Source organism: Haematobia irritans, chromosome 5 (assembly GCF_050003625.1).
Source record: "Haematobia irritans isolate KBUSLIRL chromosome 5, ASM5000362v1, whole genome shotgun sequence".
NCBI lineage: Eukaryota > Metazoa > Arthropoda > Insecta > Diptera > Muscidae > Haematobia > Haematobia irritans.
This window is the reverse complement of record NC_134401.1, coordinates 160982254-160998329: the sequence shown is the minus strand read 5'-3', so window position 1 is coordinate 160998329 and position 16076 is coordinate 160982254. Positions and strand designations below refer to the sequence as shown.

Sequence of the window (16076 nt, the reverse complement as noted above, 5' to 3'; positions counted from 1 at the left end):
TATGGACCAATATGGACCAATTTTTGCATGATTGTTAGGAGCCATATAAAAACACCACATACCAAATTTCAACCGTATCGGATGAAATTTGATTGTCTGGGAGGCTCAAGAAATAAAATCGGTTCATATGAGAGCTTTGCCTAAAAGTGGTCCGTTATGGCCCATTTGCAATACAAGCCAACCAACATCAATTACAACTTCTTGAGCTTGTTTCGTTCCGAAGTTAGCGTGATTTAAACAGAAGGAAGGACGGACGGACATCACTAGATTGACTCAGAATTTCACCACAACCTAGAATATGTATATGTTATGGGGCCTGAAACCAATATTTTGATGTGTTACAAATAGAATGACAAGGTTAATAGATGCCCCATTCTATGGTGGAGAGTATAAAAAGAATTAAAGTCAGGTGATCGCTAGGGCTAAGAAAATTTAAATTTCCAATTTAATTTGCGATTACGATATAGAATAAGCGATGAGAATATACAGTTAAGTATCGAGATCTTGATCCTGATTATAATTCCTACGAGACATCAGAAACCGACGTACACACATTGAAACCAATTTATTGATTTTCATTAAGGTTCAAAACTCACAGTCAGTGTGTTGCCAATATTTGGGGTTTTCTCCAAATTGGGGATATTTTCTCGTGGATGGGGGCGAAAGTTTTTAGTTGGTTGGTGGTGATGGGGATTTAGTAGGGAATTTTCATAAATTTGTGAATTTTTGAGAAGATTCTTTTCGAAATCGTTGCAGTATAATAAATCAGGTTTACAAGAAATTTCTACATTATTAAAAATGAAAACTTTGCTCCTCTTAATTTCACGGCAAACAATAGAGTGCAAAGGGAGTACATGCTAGAAACGGATACAGGATTTTATCATGGGAGCCCTAAGCGGTAATTTATAATTTTGCTCAACTTTGCTAAGACATTTTCTATAACTGTGAAGACATTTCATGAGGAATCGGGCCTAAATGTTGTGCCCTCATCAGTGTTCATCACTGATATGGACAATATATTGCATAAATATAGAAATGATGAAGATGGATCACCTTCATATTGATATACGAGCAAATTTTATTATTTGAATATTTAAAAGTACATTTTGGTTCATAAAATACATTGTGATCGAATTCCGAATAACATTTCCTGGTTTTGTGTCTTGATCTTGTTGTAGCCCGTGTGTCTTGATCTTGTTGTAGCCCGCAAGCTATTATAATAACAATTTCATTATCTTTCCAATGTTTAAATCATTAATTATTTTCTATTTTTTAAATTTGTTAATAAAAAATTGTCAAAAATTTATTGCGGGTTTTAGTAAGGAATTTTAATTTAAATGGAGAATTTTTTAAAGCGTCCCACTTTGGGGACAGTAGCACTGGTCACAGTACACATTGATTTCCCTGATCATTTTACCATTCAAAAGAACTTATCATTCTGTTTCTCTATAATGCACGGACCTAAAAATATTTTCCATTTTCATTTTGCCTAAAATATTTCTCAAAGAAGTATAAAATGATATTTTCTATTGCCATCTCTCCATTTCGTTTGCTGATGATATTCTACTTGTGAACTAATGATTTCACTTTTTTTTTTTTTTTTTGTTTAAATTTATGATGTGTCACATTAAATTGTGAGTTTTTTTTTCGGACATTTTTAATATCAGATATTTATTTTATCGTTCTTATCACAAATTCTATACTTTTTTGTGAATTCTACAATGATAAATGCCAGCGAAGTGGGAAAATGACATTCAATAAATCTTTTGTTGTCCGATATAAATGGGCTACAACAACCCCCACTGAGTATCTAAATCAAAGGCCAAATCAGCCATCAATATTATTTTTGAACTCAATGATTTGCATATTTCCTACAAAAACGATAGCAAGCGTCACAAAAAAAAACGAGACTGGTCAAATAAAATTTTGTGTATATTAAAAAAAAACACACACACCAACAAAATTATTATTAATTTATTGAAATGAATTTTTCCAATCGATAAAAACTGGATGTTAAAAAATATCATAACCACAGAAAAAAGAACAGCTGTGTATGTGTGTGTGAATGTGTATTAAAAGGAAATTTAGCAACTGATTTTTTTCCTTCCGAAAAGTTTATTTAATACCAAAAAATAAACTCAGTCCGTTATACTGGAAACCACATCATATATATTTTTTATTTTTCTTTCCCGAAAATTTGTTTATATCAATCGTTTCAATGTTCAGGTTCATTGCTCTATTTATAAATTACTTAAATATGTTATACAATCTTTTTATGGTCCACATTTTCATGGAATTTTTTTCGATACAATGGGAGAAATAATATTTTAATTAAAAAGTTTTTGAAACATTTTAATTGGCTTTTTGGCCATATTCTGTTCATGGGATTTTGTATAACTAAATCGCATTTTTGTAATTTCACTAACAATCGAACCAGGGACCATTCAGTTTGTATGTCAACAACACTATCAACGGGACCATCTATCTCTTATTTCTTCAACACCCAATTATCGTTATTTTCATCATCAACAAGTGACGCATACGTGCATGTATATTTATAGACCTATTTATTTATTTAGTTTTTTATTTATGGAAATATAACATTCCTTGCAGACTACTAAAAACTAAAAATATATTAAATCTCGAATATTAACAAATTTGGAAAATTTATCAAATCAATATCCTCATTGGAGATGTTGTTAAATTCAATTTGAAATACACACACAAGCTTACTCAAAGAAACTTCGTTTAAGGAAGCCAACCAATTTGGATTAAACATAAAAGATTCAAATATAAGCTAAGACTTAATTTGACGATTTTGCTACTTTGGTTTAAAGCTCTTTTTTAACTAAGAAAACATCCACATTTTTGCATTTGGATATTTCGGAAAGAATGAAAATTCCTACACACAGAGAAGGAATATGTTCACCCCAAACAAGAGCAAAATGTTATTTTTGGACGGTGAACCTGGAACATTTTTATCGCAAGACATATATATGCACTGAAAAAAATATTGTCGTGAGGTCAAAGATTTCATGTCTTTAAAATACGAATGCAAATTTTGCTTAGCATAGAACTTTTCAATAACTTTTCAGTATTGTCCTTATAATTGAGTGATTTCACTTAAAAATGGGTATCATAACATGAAAGAAAAAATGTTTGGGCTAAGGTCAAGTTGACTTTAATAATTCAGAAATATTCTTTAAATTTAATGAAATTGTCTCTAAATTTGTTGTCTTTTTGCATCTTGACTACAAAGCAAAAAATCGTTCAAAAATAGGATATGTTTTTCAACACCATATTTTAAAGACGTTTTTTACTTGAAACATAGCATAATTTTTACTGGAAGTCGAGTCTTAATTTGGAAAATTATGTTGTTGTTAACTCGTTTTTAAAGGACTTTGATATAATATGAAGAAAAGAAGTTGAAAAAGCGAAAAATTAAAATTTGCTTCCTAGAAGCAAGTACACAAATCACAAATTTAAAAGAGAATTGTGTCTTAAAAGTATCCTTACTTTTGTTCTCCGCTTCTTTGGCTCGGAATCAATACCAAAATTTTTGAAGTAAAGACAAAATCTTTGGAACCGGGTATGCTTTTTCTTCAGTGTGGTTGCCGAAATAAGCTACATAATTTTCGACATAATAATATGGTTGCGACAACCTTGTTCCATGTTCAGCGTCCAAAAATAATATTTTCGCTCTTGTTTGGGGTCATCGTATTTCTTTTCTTGGTGTATGTTTATATCTAAAAAACTTTCTAAGAAACTTTTTACTTAAAAAAACGCATCTTTGGATAGAAATCAATACCAAAAGTCTTAAAAGAAGGTTAAAATCTTTGGGTCCAAGTAAACTTTTTTTGAGTATAAGTCTTTTATTATACACAACATTGGGAATCAATGGCTACATTTTGAACAATTTGACAAAATTTTCTATAGAAATAACATTTTGACTAAATTTTCTATAGAAATAAAATTATCACAATATTTTCATTGGAAATAAATTTTGAAAAAAAAATTTTTTTTTTTTAATAATATTGTGAAAAAAAATCTGTAAATATTAAATTTGCTATAGAAATCAAATCTTGAGAGATTTTTGACAAAATTTTCCATAGAAATGAAATTTTGAAAAAAAAAATAAAAAAATTTTCTATATAAACAAAATTTTGACAAAATTTTCAATAGAAACGTAATTTCCACAAAATTTTCTATAGGAATAAATTTTGACAAAAAATTCTACAAATAGTTAAAATTTTGACAAATTATTCTATAGAAATAAAATTTTGACAAATTATTCTATAGAAATAAAATTTTGATAAAATTTTCTATAGAAATAAAATTTCACTTAGAAATAAATTTTGACAACATTTTTCTATAGAAATTTAATTTTGAAAAAATCTGTAAATATTAAATTTGCTATAGAAATAAAGTTTCGAGAAACTTTTTAATAGAAACAAAATTTTGACAAAATTTTCCATTGAAATTACATTTTGACAAAATTTTCCTTTGAAATTGCATTTTGACAAAATTTTCTATAGAAATAAAATTTTGACAAAATATTCTATAGAAATAAAATTTTGACAAAATTTTCTATACAAATAAAATTTTGACAAAATTTTCTATAGAAATAAAACTTTGACAAAATTTTCTATAGAAACAAAATCTTGACAAAATTTTCCATAGAAATTAAATTTTGACAAAATTTTCTTTAGAAATAAAATTTTGACAAAATTTTTGATTTTTTTTTTACAAACAAAATTTTGACAAAATTATCAATAGAAATAAAATGTTGACAAAATTTTCTATAGAAATAGAATTTTGACAAAATTTCCTATAGATATAAAATCTTGACAACATATTCTACAGAAATAAAATTTTGACAAAATTTTCTATAACCATGCAATTTTCACAAAATTTTCTATAGAAATTATTTGGAAAAAATCTTCTATAACAACAAAATTTTGAAAAAATTTTCAATACAAATAAAATAATGACAAAATTTTCTAAAGAAATAAAATGTTGACACAATTTTCTATAGAAATAAAATTTTGACAAAATTTTCTATAGGAATAAAATTTTGACAAAATTTTCTATAGAAATCAATTTCCACAAAATTTTCTATAGAAATTAATTTTGACAAAATATTCTATTTATACTTAAAACTTTGACAAAATTTTCTATAGAAATAAAATTTTTACAAAATTTTCAATATAATATAGAAATTTTTGACAAAATTTTCTATATAAGTAATATTTTCAAAAAATTTTCTATATAAAAAATATTTTGACAAAATTTTCTATAGAAAATAGCATTTTAACAAAATTTTCTACAGAAAATGAAATTTTCTTTAGAAATAAAATTTTGACAAAATTTTCTAAAGAAATTAAACTTTAACAAAATTTTCAATAGAAATGATATTTTGAAAAAATTTTCTATAGAAATAAATTTTGACAAAATTTTTCATATATATAATTAAAATTTTCACAAATTTCTCTATAGAAATAACGTTTTGACAAAATTTTCTATAGAAGTAACATTTTGAAAAAAATTTTATAGAAATAAAATTTTGACAAAATATTCTATAGAAATAAAATTTTGACAAAATTTTTTTTTGAAATAAAATTTTGACAAAATTTTCCACAGAAAAAAATTTTGGCAAAATTTTCTATAGAAATAAAATCTTAACAAAATTTTCTATAGAAATAAAATTTTGACAAAATTTTTCTATAGAAATAAAATTTTGACAAAATTTTCTATAGAAATGAAATTTTGACATCATTTTCTATAGAAATTAAATTTTGACAACATTTTCTATAGAAATTCAACTTTAACAAAATTTTCAATAGAAATAAAATTTTGACAAAATTTTCCAAAATTAAATTTTGACAAAATGTTCTATATATTTTTAAATTTTTGACAAAATTCTCTATAGAAATAACATTTTGACTAAATTTTGTATAGAAGTAACAAGTTGACAAAATTTTCCATTGAAATAAAATTTAACAAAATTTTCTATATATAATTAAAATTTTGACAAATTTCTCTATAGAAATAACGTTTTCACAAAATTTTCTATAGAAATAAGATTTTGACAAAATTGTCTATAGAAATGAAATGTTGACAGCATTTTCTATAGAAATGAAATTTTGACAACATTTTCTATAGAAATTCAACTTTAACGAAATTTTCAAAGAAATAAAATTTTGACAAAAATTTCCAAAATTAAATTTTGACAAAATGTTCTATATATATTTAAAATTTTGACAAATTTCTCTATAGAAATAACGTTTTGACAAAATTTTCTATAGAAATAAAATTTTGACAAAATTGTCTATAGAAATGATATTTTGACAAAATTTTCTATAGAAATGAAAGTTTGACAACATTTGCTATAGAAATGAAATTTTGACAACATTTTCTATAGAAATTAAACTTTAACAAAATTTTCAATAGAAATGATATTTTGAAAAAATTTTCTATAGAAATAAATTTTGACAAAATATTCTATAGAAATAAAATTTTGACAAAATGTTCTATAGAAATAAAATTTTGACAAAATTTTCTACAGAAATAAAATTTTGGCAAAATTTTCTACAGAAATAAAATTTTGGCAAAATTTTCTATAGCAATAAAAATTTGACAAAATTTTTCTATAGAAATAAAATTTTGACAGCATTTTCTATAGAAATGAAATGTTGACAACATTTTCTATAGAAATTCAACTTTAACGAAATTTTCAAAGAAATAAAATTTTGACAAAAATTTCCAAAATTAAATTTTGACAAAATGTTCTATATATATTTAAATTTTTGACAAAATTCTCTATAGAAATAACATTTTGACTAAATTTTATATAGAAGTAACAAGTTGACAAAATTTTCCATAGAAATAACGTTCTGACAAAATTTTCGATAGAAGTAACATTTTGAAAAAATCTTCTATAGAAATAAAATTTTGACAAAATATTCTATAGAAATAAAATTTTGACAAAGTTTTCTATAGAAATAAAATTTTGACAAAATTTTCTATAGAAATAAAATTTTGGCAAAATTTTCTATAGAAATGAAATTTTGACAACATTTGCTATAGAAATGAAATTTTGACAACATTTTCTATAGAAATTAAACTTTAACAAAATTTTCAATAGAAATAAAATTTTGACAAAATTTTCCAAAATTAAAGTTTGACAAAATGTTCTATATATAATTAAAATTTTGACATAATTGTTTATAGAAATAACATTTTGACTAAATTTTATATAGAAGTAACATTTTGACAAAATTTTCCATAGAAATAAAATTTTGACAAAATTTTCTGTAGAAATGAAACTTTAAAAAAGTTTTATACAGAAATAAAAGTTTGACAAAATTTTCTATAGAAATAAAATTTTGAAAAAATTCCTATAGAAATAAAATTTTGACAAAATGTTTTGTAATACTAAAAGTTTGACAACATTTTGATTATTTTGATTTCTAGATAAAAATTCTTCAAAATTATTGAAATTGTCTTTACATGTGTTGACTTTAAATAGAAGATGTTTTCAACATTTTTTTAAAGGAGTTTTTTTACTTAAAGCATAGCATAGTTTCAACTTAAATGTTCGGAAATTTAAGTTGTTTTTAACACGTTTTAAAAGGTTTTGATAGCATGTTAATAAAAAAAAGCGGAAAAAACATATCAATCAAAATTTGTTTATCAGAATCAGGTGATAGCTACCGATATATCGAAAATATTTTCAGGCTAGAAGCCATCTGCAGGGAAATTTCTTTTAAGCTATCGATGATTGTATTATTTTGATTCTGTCCGGTCGTACATACATAGTTCTTAAATTCTCTTATTTATAAATATATGATTAATATTAAAAGTTTCATATAAAATTGAAACAAGTAGATTAAAAAATACCCAAGTCATACATGCAATGTCGCCCACTGTGTTCTCATTTTCTAACAGTCCATAAATGATAACAAACAAAAACCACTGTAGTTATACCGAATAAATTTATAGCCCACAAGTGTCAGAGATTGGTAAGTTGTTTTTCCCTGTCCAGCATTGAATATTCTCTTTTCGCGTGTGTTTTATTTTTTTGATGTAGTGTCATTTGTTGTTGCTTTGTATTTCAATGCAAATAATGGAGATACAAGTGAATCTCAGCGAGAGGAATTCTGTTGTTGTTGATCCTGTGGCGTTGATAGTAGCAGCACTATTTTCAATATTTATTTGATTAATTTTCTTGCTACTATGAATGCGGCAGTATGGTTAGTGTTCAAATATAATTTGTGAGAATACCCAATCTCAAACACCCACCCACCCATACATATATACAAGCTTATATAGAGATGTTTTTCAATAGGATCTCTTGCAATGCTCATAACTTGTACTGAGAATTTATTCAAATGAGTGGTCTGTTAAGACCGTGTGTATGTAAGTGTGTTTTTGGCAGTAAGGGCTATGTGTCTGTGTGATTTATGTGACTGCTTCATTATGGGAAATTGAATATAAACAATATCTGTGTATCTACTGAAGTGAATATCGAGATATTTTGGGAGAAACTTTTATTCACTCTAATGACAATAAATTTTCTATTCAATGTTTATTTGTGATTAAGCACAATATTGGTAGGTTTTGGTATGGAATCAAGTTTGATTGATTTTGCTATCCTACTGAGTTGATTTTATGTGGTGATAATTGGAAAAAAAAAATTATTTCAACAACTAAAGGAAATTTGTTTATATTATTTACCAATTTTCTAGCTACAAAACAAATCTATATTAATTATACTTATTTCCCATCAATGAAAACTATTGGGAGTGATTCAAATGCAAAGAGATTGAGTTTAAGCCGAGAGTCTTATTTTCCACAAGGGAACAGCTTTTTCGAAGGCAAAGAGAAAACTTGTTTTTTTTTGCTTTGCATCTTTACTAGTGAGGAAAAGTGGATCCAGGATAATATCAAGCAAAACAGGTAAATACGGCCAAAAGTTGAGCCAGGCCGACTCTCACCATGGATTGCGCACAAAGTTCCACTAAAGGCTTTCATCGAATTACTTGGGTTGTGGTAACAATTGCCGATGACAAGGAATCTTAAGCCTTCTTAAAATTATCTTCTAACTTAGTCCATATGGAGTCTTTGTTAGATAAAAACAACACAGATTAAATATAATATATAAGCCAATTTAATTCTTGATGGGTTTTTGGAGTCTATAATTATGAATCGATATGAAACAATTTTTGCATGATAATTAGATGGTCGAATTCAATGCTACCGGATGAAATTCGGTAACGTTGCGGTTCAAAAAGTAAAATCTTGGAGGTCGGTTTATATTGTGTCTATATCAAATTATGAATCTATATGGATCAATTTTTGCATGGTTTGTAGAGACCATATACTGACATGACATACCAAATTTCAGACGGATCGAATGAAATTTGCTCTTCCAAGAGGCTCCAGAAGTTAAATTGTATGAGGGCTATATATAATTATGGATCGATAATGAACGATTGTTAGAGGGCATATACTGACAGCACGTATCACACTTCAACTGGATCGGATGAAATTAACATCTCCAAGAGGTACCGCAAGTCAAATATGAGGATAGGTTTATATGGGATCTATATATAATTATGAACCGATATGAACCAAGTTTTGCACGATTGTTAGAGGGACGATATCTTGTGTTTTTCGAAGGTTAGCGTGATTTTAACAGATGAACGGACAGCCGAACGGGCATCGCTCAGAATTTTAGCAGGACCCAGAATATATATATACTTTATGGGGTCTGCTACAAATATTTCGATGTGTTACCAGCGGAATGACTAAGCATATGCACCGAAAAAAATCATGCCCGGTTACAAAGATTTTGTCTTTACTTTAAAAATTTTGGTATTGATTCCGAGCCAAAGAAGCGGAGAATTCAAGTAAGGATACTTTTAAGACACAATTCTCTTTTAAATTTGGGTTTTGCGTACTTGCTTCTAGGAAGAAAATTTTAATTTTTCGCTTTTTTAGCTTTTTTTTCATATGCTATCAAAGTCCTTTAAAAGCGAGTTAACAACAACTTTATTTTCCAAATTAAGACTAGACTTCGAGTAGAAACTATGCTATGTTTCAAGTAAAAAACGTCTTTAAAATAAAGTGTTGAAAAACATGTCATATATTTGAACGATTTTTTGCTTTGTAGTCAAGATGGTAAAAGGCAACAAATTTAATGACAATTTCATTAAATTTAAAGAATTTTTCTGAATTAAGTCAAATTAACCTTAGCCCAAACATTTTTTCTTTCATGTTATGTTACCCATTTTATATATGAAATCACTTAATTATAAGGACAATACGACTTCATTGAAAAGTTTGTCGACTTTTGGACAAGGAAAAAAACTTTATATTAGAGAAATGTATCTTCTATGCTAAGCAAAATTTGCATTCGTATTTTAAAGACATGAAATCTTTGACCTCACGACGATATTTTTTTCAGTGTAGTTACCCCGGTCATGCCTCAACATCGACGACAAAGCCGAATATCCATGGGAAGAAGTTTATGCTGTGTATTTCGTGGGATCAGCTGGGGTATTGTGTACTTTGTATCGAACTCAATTGATGCATTTGGGCCGAGCATTGCGTCATCAATGGCCACAATATTTGGAAAGACACGTCAACACGCTCTGATTACCTATCTGTTTTGATAGATTAATACTCAGCACTTTCCTTCGTATGATGAAGCCAGAAATTTGTCTATTCGAGGATTAAATGCGGTATCCGTATGTTGCCAGATAAAATACTTCGATTGGTCTATCAGGTCAATCAATTTTTTTCGGAATAATCTCAAAAAATTTGAAGAAATTCGGCATACGGCGCTACCCAATATATTTTTAAAAGCCAGCACTCTTTTCAAGTCTATCTCTTTTATACCCGTCACCATAGGATGGGGGGTATAGTATGTAGTCATGGTGTGGTATGTGGGCATGGTGTTAGTATGTGGTCTCTAATAACCATGCAAAAATTGGTCCACATCGGTCCATAATTATATATAGCCCCCCATATAAACTGATCCCCCGATTTAGCTTGCGATTGCTCTAAGAGAAGCAAATTTCATCCGATCCGGCTGAAAGTAGGTACATGGTGTTGGTATATGGTCTCTAACAAACTTGCAAAAATTGGTCCACATCGGCCCATAATTATATATAGCCCCCATATAAGCCGATCCCCAGATTTGTCCTCCGGAGCCTCATAGAGGAGCAAAATTCATCCGATCCGGTTGAAATTTAGTACGTGGTGTTAGTATATGGTCTCTAACAACCATGCAAGAATTGGTCCATATCGGTCCATAATTATATATAGCTCCCATATAAATCAATCCCCAGATTTGTCCGCCGGAGCTTCTTGGAGGAGCAAAATTCATCCGATCCGGTTGAAATTTGCAAAGTGGTGTTAATATAAGGCCGCTAATAACCATGCCAAAATTGGTCCATATCGGTCTATAGTCATATATAGCCGATGCCCAATCACACAAAAATTGGTCCATATCGGTTCATAATCATGGTTGCCACTCGAGCCAAAAATAATCTACCAAAATTTTATTTTTATAGAAAACATTGTCAAAATGTTATTTCTATAGAAAATGTTGTCAAAATTTTATTTATATAGAAAAATTTGTCAAAATTTTATTTCTATAGAAAAATTTGTCAAAATTTTATTTCTGTAGAAAATTTTTTCAAAATTTTATTTCTATAGAATTTTTTTTTTTCAAATTTTATTTCTATAGAAAATTTTTTCCAAATTTTACTTCTATAGAAAATGTTATTTGAAAATTTTATTTCTATAGAAACTTTAAACTTTAATCGGTCTTTTTTAGTTTAATATATACCATATATGGACTATGTGGTATATATTACGGTGTTAGGAAGTTTTAAGATACCTTGCCATCGGCAAGTGTTAACGCAACCCAAGTAATTCGATTGTGGATGACAGTCTTCAGCAGAAGTTTCTACGCAATCCATGGTGGGGGGTACATAAGCTTCGACCTGGCCGAACTTACGGCCGTATATACTTGTTTGTTTTTTTTTTTTATTTTCTTCATGGAATATCACAGGTCTTCGTAACACTAACATTAAAAAGTAAATCCTAATAATTCGCATTAGTATTCGGCCTCAAGTCAATATTTTTTTCAATGCGGTATTTCGATAACTGTCATCATTGATCCTTATCTTTATTGAAAAAAAAAAACAATCTTGAATTCACAGTTTCCAAAACTGAAAATATTGCTCCTATATCCCAAAGTTTCAAAAAAATTCTAGGGTAACTCATTCCAGGGCCATAGGTTAGGTTAGGTTAAGTGGCAGCCCGATGTATCAGGCTCACTTAGACTATTCAGTCCATTGTGATACCACATTGGTGAACTTCTCTCTTATCACTGAGTACTGCCCGATTCCATGTTAAGCTCAATGACAAGGGACCTCCTTGTTATAGCCGAGTCCGAACGGCGTACCACATTGCAGTGAAACCACTTAGAGAAGCTTTGAAACCCTCAGAAATGTCACCAGCATTACTGAGGTAGGATAATCCACCGCTGAAAAACTTTTTGGTGTTCGGTCGAAGCAGGAATCGAACCCACGACCTTGTGTTTGCAAGGCGGGCATGCTAACCATAGCACCACGGTGGCTCCCTCCAGGGCCATGGACTTGAATATTCCACGAAGCTCACTACATCACATGGGTGGCTAATTAACATCAGGAATATGATGCGGAATTCCATGGGAAAATCATCTTGAATGTATCTTACGGAAAATGGATCAACCACAGAACCGGTCACTTGGGTTTGTCATAGAGAGGGTAAATTTACACTTTAAGACACGATTTTGACTTATTCTAAAGGACACGTCCTGGGACAACTTAGTAGGTCCACCCCATAGACAGGTCGTCATGAAACAGCCTGGGATAAACATAGAGGAATCGGTCTTATTTTGAGCATCCGAATAGCACCAGAAAGGAAAAACTTTTAAATATTTGGAACTTTAGTATCAGATGTCAGTGAGATTATTTTTAAATTCACTGGATTAAATATTGTCAGGAGATCAAAGTTTTCATGTCTTTAAAATACGAATGTAAATGTTGCTTAGCATAGAAGACACATTTCTCTAATAAAAAGTTTTATTCCTTGTCCAAAAGTCGATAATCTTTTCAATGAAGTCATATTGTCCTTATAGTTAAGTGATTTCACTTGAAAATTGGTATCATAACATGAAGGAAAAAATATTCGGGCTAAAGTCAACTTGACTTTAGTAATTCAGAAAAATTCTTTAAATTTAATGAAATTGTCTTTAAATTTGTTGGCTTTTTGCATCTTTACTACAAGGCAAAAAATCGTTCAAATATAGGACATGTTTTTCAACACTTTATTTTAAAGACGTTTCTTACTTGAAACATAACATAATTTCTACTGGAAGTCGAGTCTTAATTTGGGAAATAAAGTTGTCGTTAACTCGTTTTTAAAGGACTTTGATAGCATATGAAGAAAAAAAGTTGAAAAAAATTAAAATTTGCTTCCTAGAAACCAAATTTAAAAGAGAATTGTGTCTTAAAAGTATCCTTGCTTGTACTCTCCGCTTCTTTGGCTCGGAATCAATACCAAAATTTTTAAAGTAACGACAAAATCTTTTGAACCGGGCATCCCTTTTTTCAGTGTGAATAAAATATTCATATTTTCAAAAAAAAAAACATAGCATTTTGCCAATAACGAATAATATGGAATCACATTTCCACTCTAACCTTCTTGCATAAAAAAGGGAAAGCACTTTAGGTAACTCAATATTAAAATTCCTAAAATCTCACAAATTTTTTTATGAAGGCATATACATATGTGTAATAAAATAAATAAAACTCCTCTAGAATATGTTACAAAATTTCCTGGTAGAAAAAAAAAAACATTTTAATGTTTGCTTTCAAATATGGAACATATTGGAATATCTCTTACAGTTAAACAATATCCAATGACTTTATTCCACACGAGTTCATCTGTATGTTAATAAAAATGGTAAATAATAGTCCAAAAAAATTAAATTGAATTTAAATCAAGATATGGTAGATATCAAGCATAATCAATAAAAAAAGAGCACCCAAAAAATAAGATACAAATTACACAAGACTCTAATTAAATACTTAACCGTTATACACTGTACATTTATATCTTGCCGTTCTATGTAGTTTATTTATTATTGGTATGTTAAAAAATTATATTTAATTGTTTTCGATGTTTACTTGTTGAGTTAGCGTTAAATGGTAATGAGGCATTTAAATAAATATTTACATATACATTTTTTGCTCTTGATTTAAGTTTACTATTAATAATTTGTATTTGTTTATTTAATTTTGTTTTTGGGCTCTTCAGATTTGCCCTACTGTGATGCTTTAGCTTATAGTGAAATTATTGAATAGCGGGAGTGAGTATTGTTGATGTCATCACTTTGCTTTACCCCCACTAAGCATTAAAGAATTTTCCTTCACCTAAATCAGCAGGGTCTGTTGGGGAGGGGGGAGGTAAAGAGATTTGATATTGTAATATTTCATATTAGTACGATAACTCCCACCCATTATTCTCCCACTCTCACTGATTATTTCCATATATTTCACTTTGTTTCATTTGTGAGAACAATATTTGATATTGAGAGTATATCAGAGTATTTGTGTGTATGTATGTTTTTGTTTAGATTGCCGGCACTTGTTCACTTGTTGTTGTTGATTATTTTGTTGGAATATTATTACGCGAGCTCATTTTTGTTGTTGTTTTTTAATTGTTTGCCCCTTGGCGCCTTTGCCATGTTTGATGTTTTATTTGATACAATTACTCTGTTTGTGATGCTTGTTGCTGCTGCTGTTGTTGTTGTTCTACTTCTTCTTCCTCTATTTGATGATGCTGTTGCATTTGTTTACATTCACGAGATAAAGGCATTGGCGACGACGTCAACGACGAAGTCGGCAACGAAGGCCCTACTGTTGACGATTTACAATTTAATAAAAACACTACCACTGAGAAATCAAAGAGTTGGGTGGCTGTAGCAGAGATAGCTGCAGTCAAACGTTCGACATTAATCCAATGGGGCACATTCATATACAAACACATAATGCAGGCCTACTTGGGTGATTGCTTGCGTGGGTGGGTGTATGGCAGATTTATTGAATTCAAAACACACAGATAAAGGGTTTTTATAAATAAAATTAATATGTTAAACAATTTAAAAGGAACACATTAATATTTTCCATATGGATTGTTTTCTTTTATACATGCTCTTGTAATTAACGAAAGAGAAGGCCTACACTTCAATAGAGCCCAATGAAATTTTATTACAATTTTTAATTTTTTTCATCATCACGCACAACGTGTTTTTTCACTTTGTTTCATTCATAAAAAAGGCTTATCATTTTTCTTGTAATTATTTTTTTCTTCTTTTTCCTTTCCATTGAGATTGGTGTTAGTGGGTTAGTAAATATTTTTTGTTTCTTTTTTTTTGGAGTTTCCTCTTAGTATTTTAGTTGTGTTTGTTTTCTTTTTTTGGGGCTTTCTTGTATAATTAGTAAGCTGAATAAATTTCGTACTGTGATATAAAAAAGGAGAATTACTGTAATTTTATTACGTTTCTATTGCGTGTGATTTAAGAATCTCTATTTAACGAAAAAAAGCGCTCTCAGTGAAGTGTAAACGAACCGCCCGATAGACAAATAAAAACTGACTGAAAAATTTCCCTTGTCTAGGGTATTTATAACATTTGAGGCAATAGTAGCAAATACGATGTTGAGCAATAGTATTGCCATCACATTTTATTAATAAGGGTGTTAAATGAAGAGAGAAAAATGCTTTAAATCTTAGGATCTATATGAAAATGTTATAGGAAAGTTCAAATTCAAAAATTTGTATACAAATATTTGTTTTATTTAGACAAATAGCATATTGCATTAAAATCAAATTATTTCTTCAGGATTTTTTTTTATACCCTCCATCATAGGATTTTTATATTAACTTTGTCATTCCGTTTGTAACACATCGAAATATTGCTCTAAGACCCCATAACATATATATATTCTGGGTCGTGG

At 28.8% G+C, this 16076-nt stretch overlaps 1 protein-coding gene across 6 annotated transcripts in view; it reads right to left on the bottom strand.

Annotated features, from left to right (window-relative positions):
* Positions 1 to 15703, bottom strand: part of LOC142237937 (uncharacterized) — a 118704-nt gene extending 103001 nt beyond the window's left edge. The window contains exon 1 of one of the 6 annotated variants that reach the window (XM_075309410.1): positions 15620 to 15703. The gene's annotated coding sequence lies outside the window, so the exon portion shown is untranslated. Of the gene's footprint in view, positions 1 to 14152; positions 14770 to 15581 lie in introns of those variants that run through there. The other 5 variants (XM_075309409.1, XM_075309414.1, XM_075309412.1 and 2 more) reach the window with 5 other exon arrangements.
* Between the last annotated feature and the right edge of the window lie 373 nt (positions 15704 to 16076).